Here is an 11,405-nt window from a genome sequence, read left to right as displayed (position 1 = left end):
TACCAACAAAGGTTCCAAATTTTGACACAACAAATTTATTGGACTCAAACACAATCTTGTAGCCATCACGACACGAAGCGATCCGCTAACAAGATTTTTATTGATAGAAGGGACATGATGCACGTTCTTCGGGCGCACGATCTTCCCGAAGTGAACTTCGGATCGAACGTACCAACACCACGAACGGTAGCATGCGAGCCGTTGCCCATCAACACGGAGGAAGTCCCTGCGACCTGATAAGAAGAAAACATGGAGATATCAGCACAAACGTGTACATTGGCACCTGTGTCAATCCACCATTCAGGAGAATGACATATTGAAAGGACAGTAGGAAATATACCATACCCAGCATCCTTCATATCAGTGTCTCCAATAACAACATTGGCCGTCTTGCCGCCATTTCCTTGCTGACGCTTGTCAAAGCGGTTTGGGCAATTGGGAGCCCAATGATCAGGATCACCACAGACGTGGCATACTCCTTTCTTCTTATCGGTCTTCCTTTTGAAATTGGTAGACTGTGAGGCCTTGTTCTTCCCATCAAATTTTCCTTTGCCATCATACTTGTTCTTGTTCTTGGACTTGTAGGATTGGAAGTTCTTCTTCTGTACCAAGTTGGCACTAGAACCTCCCTCAACACCTCGAGCACGTGTGTCTTTTGCCCTTGCCTTTTCTTCCACGTCAAGAGACCCAATGAGATCCGTAGTGGAGAACTCTTGTCTTTTGTGCTTCAGAGAAGTAGCAAAATTCCTCCATGAAGGAGGAAGCTTGGCAATGATACCTCCGGCAATAAACTTGTCCGGCAACGCACAAGTGAACTGCTCAAGTTCCTTAGCAATGGACTGTATCTCATGAGCCTGCTCAACGATGGAGCGCTCATTAGTCATCTTGAAGTCATAAAATTGTTCCATGACATACAGTTCACTGCCCGCATCCGAGACCCCAAACTTGGCCTTGATTGCGTCCCACATATCCTTGCCCGTAGAGATGGACAAATACGAGTCAACAATGTTCTCGCCAAGAACGCTGATGATAGCACCCCTCAGAAGGGTGTCGGCGTCCTCAAAAGCTTTCTCCTCGAGGGGAGTAAGCTCTCCTTCGAGCTTGCCCTTAGTGGCGTCAAAGCATCTCATGGTTGTAAGCCAGAGAATAGCTCTCGCACGCCACCTCTTGTAATTCACGCCCTCGAAAGGAGGAGGCTTAAGAGATGAAGCAAAGCTAACCGGGGAATAATGCCTATAAGGTTTTTGGATTGTTGAATATATTAGCAATTTTCCCCATGATTTAATCAAATAAAACATAGGATAAAACATGACTAAAAAGTTTGAGATTAAACTAGTCATGCAAATCACCATAGAGTAAAGGAGAAACATGTCTAAACTGATTGAGAAGAGCAATGTGTTTGCTGACAATGAACCTGAACTTGTTGCTAGGAGAAGAAAGAGAATAATGATCTCATAAAAGGAAGGCAAGAACACATACGGTCCAGAAGAGGAACCAGCGTTGCCGTTGTCGCTGTTGAGAGCCATGTCGCTGAAGAGGTTGCTGATGTCGGGGAAGAAGTCGTCGTTGGGGAAGTAGTCGTCGGCCTCCGTGTCGATGTTGAAGCCGGCGAGTCGCGGTAGAACGCTCCCCAAAAACCTTATCGCCTCTCTCCCGTACAGGATCACAAGAGACGGGGTTCCGGAGGCCTGCTGTCCCGTGCAGCGGTGCACGCCAATAGACGGGATGGAGAAGTCTTGAGCGGCGGCGCAAAGCTCTGGAACCGAGTGGTAGGCGCATATGGTGCTGTGTCTCGTCGTGTATCTCTGGAGAGTCTCTCACTGAAAACCCACTGAAAAACGTTTCAGTTTCTAGCGTCTGTTCATATACCCGTTCATGAGTGGCAAAAAGAAACAGAGAGGCTCACGACTCGAGGCTGTCGAGGCGAGCGGCATCGTCGGAGGAGCGCGCGTATGGTCAGCTCCTATTTCCTCCTATTATTATTTCTCTCTTACAAAAGGTATGAAGAGCTCCCCTTATAAGCTGCTCCAACTCTTCTTCAACTAGCAATGTGGGACTAAACTTTTGTCCCACCTCTGCCATGCATGAATGGGCCATGTGGGCCTCTAGGATTTATTAGGAATTTCTGAAATATTTATTGTATTGATCCAATCTGGGCCAAAATTCCAACACGTGCACCGGATCGAGAGTTACTCCGGCCATGGCCGAGGTTGGGCTCAACGGAGCTTTGGCCCCTGCACTCTCTGCAAGTTCACATCGTGAAGCGGGCCATGTATCCAGGAGACAAACATGTCACCAAGCAATACCAAGATTGAAGACCAGCAAACGTGCCAGATGCATATTTGTGTCATGCGTGTATCGGAATCCACGTACGTTTCTGCTATTGGGGCCAAGGCTACGTTTGTGCTTTCTCACATATGTTTTTCCTGATGCCTCACAAGCCAAATTAAGGGGCATGCATGGCGACGGGTAACAGAAGATCTTGCTTTTCAATCGAGTTGAGCAACTGAATTATACTATGTGTTACCACAAGCACAGTCTGGTTGGAGATTAAGGGGAAGGAGGGAGAGGAGGACTTGCATATATAGGCAAGTAAGAGGGTAGGCAAATAAAGAGGAGCAGTTATTTCATACTTGAAGCATAAGAACTTAATCAAATGTGCAGAGAGGTAGTAGTGGTAGGAATGCAGAATAAAGGTGCCCAAACAATAGTTCCACTCAAGTAAAGTTTAACGCCTAACGGAATCACTGTGGTTATTTCATAAAAAAGATGGAGCTCTTTCATTCTGTAGAGTGCCTCGACAACATGAGAGTATTAACGGTGCTTCAAAATCGCTAAGTTTTTTTTGTGTGTGCTGAAGGTGTGTTTCTAGAACTTCGAACGATCATGATTAGTTTAAAACACAGTTAAGGGAAACGAAATGATAACATTAGTAAAGATGAACTCATTATTAAAAACCTTAGCATCAATCATGATTTTAGTATTACAAATTACAAAAGTTGCATCAATGTGGCTTAGAGCATCTCGAGTTGCGTCCCCCAAACCGTCCCCCGAACAGCGCCGGATTGAGCGTTTAGGGGACGTGTTTTGTTCGTGCCGCGTTTGGGGGACGTCGCGTCCCCAGTCGCGTCCCCAAATGAATATTTCGTGCACAAAAATAAATGTTTTCATTCAAATTTGATTATATATTACAAAGTTTGAATGAAAACGGCTAGATTTCATGTAAACCCTAGCCTAATGACCGCCTCGGTGCGTTCGACGGTCCTGCCCATCGTCGCCTCCCCTCCGCCGCAGCTCCTCCTGCGCGCGCCGCCTCTCCATGCGTAGGGCGGTGGCCAGACGCCGCTGCTCCAGCAGCGCGTCGTCGCCTGCCCTCCCCTGCTGTGCCGTCTGGAGGGAAAGCTCGACGGCGCGGTGAATCTGCACCTCTTCGCGGGCACGGGCGGCGTTCTGGAGCTTCTTCTCCGACTCGACGGACTCGACGAGCGCGCGTTGCTGATCGGCCGTCTCGTTCGGTTGCGGCCCGTCGTCGTCGGACCACTCGAAGTCGTCGTCCTCCTGCTCCGTCTCCTCCTCCGCCGCCTCGGCCTCGGCCTCCTCCTCCCCCTCCTCGGCCTCCGTCTCCTCCTCCTCCTCCTCCATTCGCGCCTCAGGCGCGCCGCCAATGCGTCGGCCTCCGCCGTCAACGCATCCGCCCGCCTCCCCCAGGCCGCCTCCGTTGCCGCTAGCGCCGCCTCCTGCTGCCGACGCTCCTCCGCCGCCAGCTGCTGCGAGCGCTCCATCGACTCTCGCCGCAGGCGCTCGATCGCCTCCCGCCTTTCACGGTACTGCGCCTTGATACGTCTCCGACGTATGGATAATTTCTTATGTTCTATGCCATATTATTGATGATACCTACATGTTTTATGCACACTTTATGTCATATTCGTGCATTTTCTGGAACTAACCTATTAACAAGATGCTGAAGTGCCAGTTCCTGTTTTCTGCTGTTTTTGGTTTTAGAAATCCTAGTAACGAAATATTCTCGGAATTGGACGAAACGAAGACCCAGGGGCCTATTTTTCCACGGAGCTTCCAGAAGACCGAAGAACATACGAAGTGGGGCCACGAGGTGGCGACACCACAAGGCGACGCGGCCTAGGGGGGCCCGCGCCGCCCTATGGTGTGGCCCCCTCGTCTGGCCCCCGACTCTGCCCTTCCGCCTACTTAAAGCCTCCGTCGCGAAACCCCGAGGCGAAAAACCACGATACGGAAAACCTTGCGAGACGCCGCCGCCGCCGATCCCATCTCGGGGGATTACGGAGATCTCCTCCGGCACCCTGCCGGAGAGGGGATTCATCTCCCGGAGGACTCTACACCGCCATGGTCGCCTCCGGAGTGATGAGTGAGTAGTTCACCCCTGGACTATGGGTCCATAGCGGTAGCTAGATGGTTGTCTTCTCCTCATTGTGCTTCATTGTTGGATCTTGTGAGCTGCCTAACATGATCAAGATCATCTATACTGTAATTCTATATGTTGTGTTTGTCGGGATCCGATGGATAGAGAATACCATGTCATGTTAATTATCAAGTTATTACATATGTGTTGTTTATGATCTTGCATGCTCTCCGTTACTAGTAGAGGCTGCGGCCAAGTTTTTACTTTTAACTCCAAGAGGGAGTATTTATGCTCGATAGTGGGTTCATGCTGCATTGACACACGGGACGGTGACGAGAAAGTTCTAAGGTTGTGTTGTCTTGTTGCCACTAGGGATAAAACATTGGCGCTATGTCAGAGGATGTAGTTGTTGATTACATTACGCACCATACTTAATGCAATTGTACTGTTGCTTTGCAACTTAATACTTGGAAGGGGTTCGGATGATAACCTGAAGGTGGACTTTTTAGGCATAGATGCAGTTGGATGGCGGTCTATGTACTTTGTCGTAATGCCCAATTAAATCTCACTATATTTATCATGTCATGTATGTGCATTGTTATGCCCTCTCTATTTGTCAATTTCCCGACTGTAATTTGTTCACCCAACATGCTTTTATCTTATGGGAGAGACACCTCTAGTGAGCTGTGGACCCCGGTCCATTCTTTAATACTTGAAATACAAATCTGTCTGCAATACTTGTTTTACTTGTTTTCTCTGCAAACAATCATCTTCCACACAATACGGTTAATCCTTTGTTACGGCAAGCCGGTGAGATTGACAACCTCACTTGTTTCGTTGGGGCAAAGTACTTTGGTTGTGTTGTGCGGGTTCCACGTTGGCGCCGGAATCTACGGTGTTGCGCCGCACTACATCCCGCCGCCATCAACCTTCAACGTGCTTCTTGACTCCTCCTGGTTCGATTAAACCTTGGTTTCTAGCGAGGGAAACTTGCCGCTGTGCGCATCACACCTTCCTCTTGGGGTTCCCAACGGACGTGTCAACTACACGCATCAAGCAAATTTACGGCGCCGTTGCGGGGAGATCAAGACACGGCTGCAAGGGGAGTCTCCACTTCTCAATCTCTTTACTTTGTTTTTGTCTTGCTTTATTTTATTTACTACTTTGTTTGCTGCATTATATCAAAACACAAAAAAAATAGTTGCTAGCTTTACTTTATTTACTTGTCTTGCACTCTATATCAAAAACACAAAAAAATTAGTTACTTGTTTTACTTTACTTAATATCATGCATGTTTTTATTTCACTAGTTAAGCATAATGGAAAACAACAAAAATATGAGAGATCTTTATGAACTTTATCTTGAATTAGGACATGATGTGTTTGAAGAGAGAATTAAAAAACCCATGGAACTTTATATGCATGCTAATGGGAATGTTATTACTATGGATGCTTTGAACACCATTGTTGCTAATGCTATGGAAAATTCTAAGCTTGGGGAAGCTGGCTCGATGAGCATGATCTTTTTAGTCCCCCAAGCATTGAGGAGAAAATTTTCTTTTATGATTACAATATGCCTCCTATATATGATGATAGCCACTTTGTTGAATTTGCTCCCACTACAACTAATAAAATTGATTATGCTTACGTGGAGAGTAATAATTTTATGCATGAGACTCATGATAAGAATGCTTTATGTGATAGTTACATTGTTGAGTTTGCTCATGATGCTACTGAAAATTATTATGAGAGAGGAAAATATGGTTGTAGAAATTTTCATGTTACTAAAACACCTCTCTATGTGCTGAAATTTTTGAAGCTACACTTGTTTTATCTTCCTATGCTTGTTACTTTGCTCTTCATGAACTTGTTTATTTACAAGATTCCTATGCATAGGAAGCATTTTAGACTTAAATGTGTTTTGAATTTGCCTCTTGATGCTCTCTTTTGCTTCAAATACTATTTCTTGCGAGTGCATCATTAAAACTGCTGAGCCCATCTTAATGGCTATAAAGAAAGAACTTCTTGGGAGATAACCCATGTGTTATTTTGCTACAGTACTTGGTTTTTATATTTGTGTCTTGGAAGTTGTTTACTACTGTAGCAACCTCTCCTTATCTTAGTTTTATGTTTTGTTGTGCCAAGTAAAGTCTTTGATAGAAAAGTAAGTACTAGATTTGGATTACTGCGCAGTTCCAGATTTCTTTGCTGTCACGAATCTGGGTCTATCTCCCTGTAGGTAGCTCAGAAAATTAAGCCAATTTACGAGCATGATCCTCAGATATGTACGCAACTTTCATTCAATTTGAGCATTTTCGTTTGAGCAAGTCTGGTGGCCTAATAAAATCCATCTTTACGGACTGTTCTGTTTTGACAGATTCTGTCTTTTATTTCGTATTGCCTCTTTTGCTATGTTGGATGAATTTCTTTGATCCATTAATGTCCAGTAGCTTTATGCAATGTCCAGAAGTGTTAAGAATGATTGTGTCACCTCTGAACATGTGAATTTTTATTATGCACTAACCCTCTAATGAGTTGTTTCGAGTTTGGTGTGGAGGAAGTTTTCAAGGATCAATAGAGGAGTATGATGCAATATGATCAAGGAGAGTGAAAGCTCTAAGCTTGGGGATGCCCCGGTGGTTCACCCCTGCATATTATAAGAAGACTCAAGCGTCTAAGCTTGGGGATGCCCAAGGCATCCCCTTCTTCATCGACAACATTATCGGGTTCCTCCCCGAAACTATATTTTTATTCCGTCACATCTTATGTACTTTACTTGGAGCGTCGGTTTGTTTTTGCTTTTTGTTTTGTTTGAATAAAATGGATCCTAGCATTCACTTTATGGGAGAGAGACACGCTCCGCTGTAGCATATGGACAAATATGTCCTTAGGCTCTACTCATAGTATTCATGGCGAAGTTTCTTCTTCGTTAAATTGTTATATGGTTGGAATTGGAAAATGCTACATGTAGTAACTCTAAAATGTCTTGGATAATTTGATACTTGGCAATTGTTGTGCTCATGTTTAAGCTCTTGCATCATATACTTTGCACCCATTAATGAAGAAACACTTAGAGCTTGCTAATTTGGTTTGCATATTTGGTTTCTCTAGAGTCTAGATAACATCTAGTATTGAGTTTTGAACAACAAGGAAGACGGTATGGAGTCTTATAATGTTTACCATATGTCTTTTATGTGAGTTTTGCTGTACCGTTCATCCTTGTGTTTGTTTCAAATAACCTTGCTAGCCTAAACCTTGTATCGAGAGGGAATACTTCTCATGCATCCAAAATACTTGAGCCAACCACTATGCCATTTGTGTCCACCATACCTACCTACTACATGGTATTTATCCGCCATTCCAAAGTAAATTGCTTGAGTGCTACCTTTAAAATTCCATCATTCACCTTTGCAATATATAGCTCATGGGACAAATAGCTTAAAAACTATTGTGGTATTGAATATGTACTTATGCACTTTATCTCTTATTAAGTTGCTTGTTGTGCGATAACCATGTTTACGGGGACGCCATCAACTATTCTTTGTTGGATATCATGTGAGTTGCTATGCATGTCCGTCTTGTACGAAGCAAGAGAGATCTACCACCTTCATGGTTGGAGCATGCATATTGTTAGAGAAGAACTTTGGGCCGCTAACTAAAGCCATGATTCATGGTGGAAGTTTCAGTTTGGACATATATCCTCAATCTCATATGAGAATAATAATTGTTGCCACATGCTTATGCATTAAAGAGGAGTCCATTATCTGTTGTCCATGTTGTCCCGGTATGGATGTCTAAGTTGAGAATAATCAAAAGCGAGAAATCCAAAATGCGAGCTTTCTCCTTAGACCTTTGTACAGGCGGCATGGAGGTACCCCATTGTGACACTTGGTCAAAACATGTGCATTGCAAAGATCCGGTATTCCAAGTTAATTAGGACAAGGTGCGGGCACTATTAGTATACTATGCATGAGACTTGCAACTTGTAAGATATAATGTACATAACTCATATGCTTTATTACTACCGTTGACAAAATTGTTTCATGTTTTCAAAATAAAAGCTCTAGCACAAATATAGCAATCGATGCTTTCCTCTTTGAAGGACCATTCTCTTTACTTTTATGTTGAGTCAGTTCACCTATCTCTCTCCACCTCAAGAAGCAAACACTTGTGTGAGCTGTGCATTGATTCCTACATACTTGCATATTGCACTTGTTATATTACTCTATGTTGACTATTATCCATGAGATAAACATGTTACAAGTTGAAAGCAACCGCTGAAACTTAATCTTCCTTTGTGTTGCTTCAATACCTTTACTTTGATTTATTGCTTTATGAGTTAACTCTTATGCAAGACTTATTAATACTTGTCTTGAAGTACTATTCATGAAAAGTCTTTGCTATATGATTCACTTGTTTACTCATGTCATTACCATTGTTTTGATCGCTGCATCCACTACATATGTTTACAAATAGTATGATCAAGGTTATGATGGCATATCACTTCAGAAATTATCTTTGTTATCGTTTTACCTGCTCGGGACGAGCGAGAACTAAGCTTGGGGATGCTTGATACGTCTCCGACGTATCGATAATTTCTTATGTTCTATGCCATATTATTGATGATACCTACATGTTTTATGCACACTTTATGTCATATTCGTGCATTTTACGGAACTAACCTATTAACAAGATGCCGAAGTGCCGGTTCTCGTTTTCTGCTGTTTTTGGTTTCAGAAATCCTAGTAACGAAATATTCTCGGAATTGGACGAAACGAAGACCCGGGGGCCTATTTTTCCACGGAGCTTCCGGAAGACCGAAGAACATACGAAGTGGGGCCACGAGGTGGCGACACCACAAGGCGGCGCGGCCTAGGGGGCCCGCGCCGCCTATGGTGTGGCCCCCTCGTCGGCCCCCGACTGCGCCCTTCCGCCTACTTAAAGCCTCCGTCGCGAAACCCACGAGGCGAAAAACCACGATACGGAAAACCTTGCGAGACGCCGCCGCCGCCGATCCCATCTCGGGGGATTACGGAGATCTCCTCCGGCACCCTGCCGGAGAGGGGATTCATCTCCCGGAGGACTCTACACCGCCATGGTCGCCTCCGGAGTGATGAGTGAGTAGTTCACCCCTGGACTATGGGTCCATAGCGGTAGCTAGATGGTTGTCTTCTCCTCATTGTGCTTCATTGTTGGATCTTGTGAGCTGCCTAACATGATCAAGATCATCTATACTGTAATTCTATATGTTGTGTTTGTCGGGATCCGATGGATAGAGAATACCATGTCATGTTAATTATCAAGTTATTACATATGTGTTGTTTATGATCTTGCATGCTCTCCGTTACTAGTAGAGGCTGCGGCCAAGTTTTTACTTTTAACTCCAAGAGGGAGTATTTATGCTCGATAGTGGGTTCATGCTGCATTGACACCAGGACGATGACGAGAAAGTTCTAAGGTTGTGTTGTCTTGTTGCCACTAGGGATAAAACATTGGCGCTATGTCCGAGGATGTAGTTGTTGATTACATTACGCACCATACTTAATGCAATTGTACTGTTGCTTTGCAACTTAATGCTTGGAAGGGGTTCGGATGATAACTCTGAAGGTGGACTTTTTAGGCATAGATGCGGTTGGATGGCGGTCTATGTACTTTGTCGTAATGCCCAATTAAATCTCACTATACTTATCATGTCATGTATGTGCATTGTTATGCCCTCTCTATTTGTCAATTGCCCGACTGTAATTTGTTCACCCAACATGCTTTTATCTTATGGGAGAGACACCTCTAGTGAACTGTGGACCCCGGTCCATTCTTTAATACTTGAAATACAAATCTGCTTTGCAATACTTGTTTCTCTGTTTTCTCTGCAAACAATCATCTTCCACACAATACGGTTAATCCTTTGTTACGGCAAGCCGGTGAGATTGACAACCTCAGCTGTTTCGTTGGGGCAAAGTACTTTGGTTGTGTTGTGCGGGTTCCACGTTGGCGCCGGAATCGCTGGTGTTGCGCCGCACTACATCCCGCCGCCATCAACCTTCAACGTGCTTCTTGACTCCTACTGGTTCGATTAAACCTTGGTTTCTAACTGAGGGAAACTTGCCGCTGTGCGCATCACACCTTCCTCTTGGGGTTCCCAACGGACGTGTCAACTACACGCATCACGCCTCCCGCTCCTCATGCTGTAGACGGCGCTCATCAGACCACCGCTGGCCAATCTCATCCGTCCGGCGTCGCCGCGCCTCCTCCTCCCACGCCGCGTTCTCGTTATTCCAAACAAGAAAATAAAGAATTCAACAAAGTCATAGTTATTACATTCAAATTTTGAAAATTCTACATGAAAATAAGATAGTATTCCTCTAGGCATGATCTTCATGGCCAGCCAATGTCCACTGATGCTCAATCAGATCCGTCTGCAGCTGTTTGCAGACGTTCTCGTTAGTGACTTCTACATTCATATGTAGATAGTCCTCCCAAGATAAAGCCCTAGGGAGTGGTGCAACTAGCTCACCTTGGAAGTCCCAGTGGTTCTCATTGCGGCCATCAGGACGCCCGTTCTCAACGATCATGTTGTGCATGATCACGCAGCATGTCATCACCTCATGCATGGTCTTCAGCGACCATGTTCTTGCCGGGTGACGGACAATTGCCCACCGAGCTTGGAGCACACCAAATCCGCGCTCCACATCTTTCCTGCAAGCCTCTTGCATCTTGGCAAACCTCCTCGTCTTCTCGGAGTTTGGATTACGGACAGTCTTCACCAATGTGGCCCAGTCAGGGTAGATACCATCATCAAGATAATATGGCTTGTCGTATTCATTTCCATTGATCTCATAGCTCACCCGGGAGCTTTGCCTTGCATGAGCCTGTTGGAAACTAGTGATCGGTGCAACACATGGATGTCATAATTGGAACCGGCCATGCCAAAGAATGAATATCAAATCCATAAATCTTGAGATATGACAGCTTCAAGAATGACAATCCGTCCCTCTTCATGCCCGCTGTACTGACCCTGCCATCCAAAT

This window comes from Lolium rigidum, chromosome 1, assembly GCF_022539505.1.
Source record: "Lolium rigidum isolate FL_2022 chromosome 1, APGP_CSIRO_Lrig_0.1, whole genome shotgun sequence".
NCBI lineage: Eukaryota > Viridiplantae > Streptophyta > Magnoliopsida > Poales > Poaceae > Lolium > Lolium rigidum.
This window is presented reverse-complemented; position numbering follows the sequence as displayed.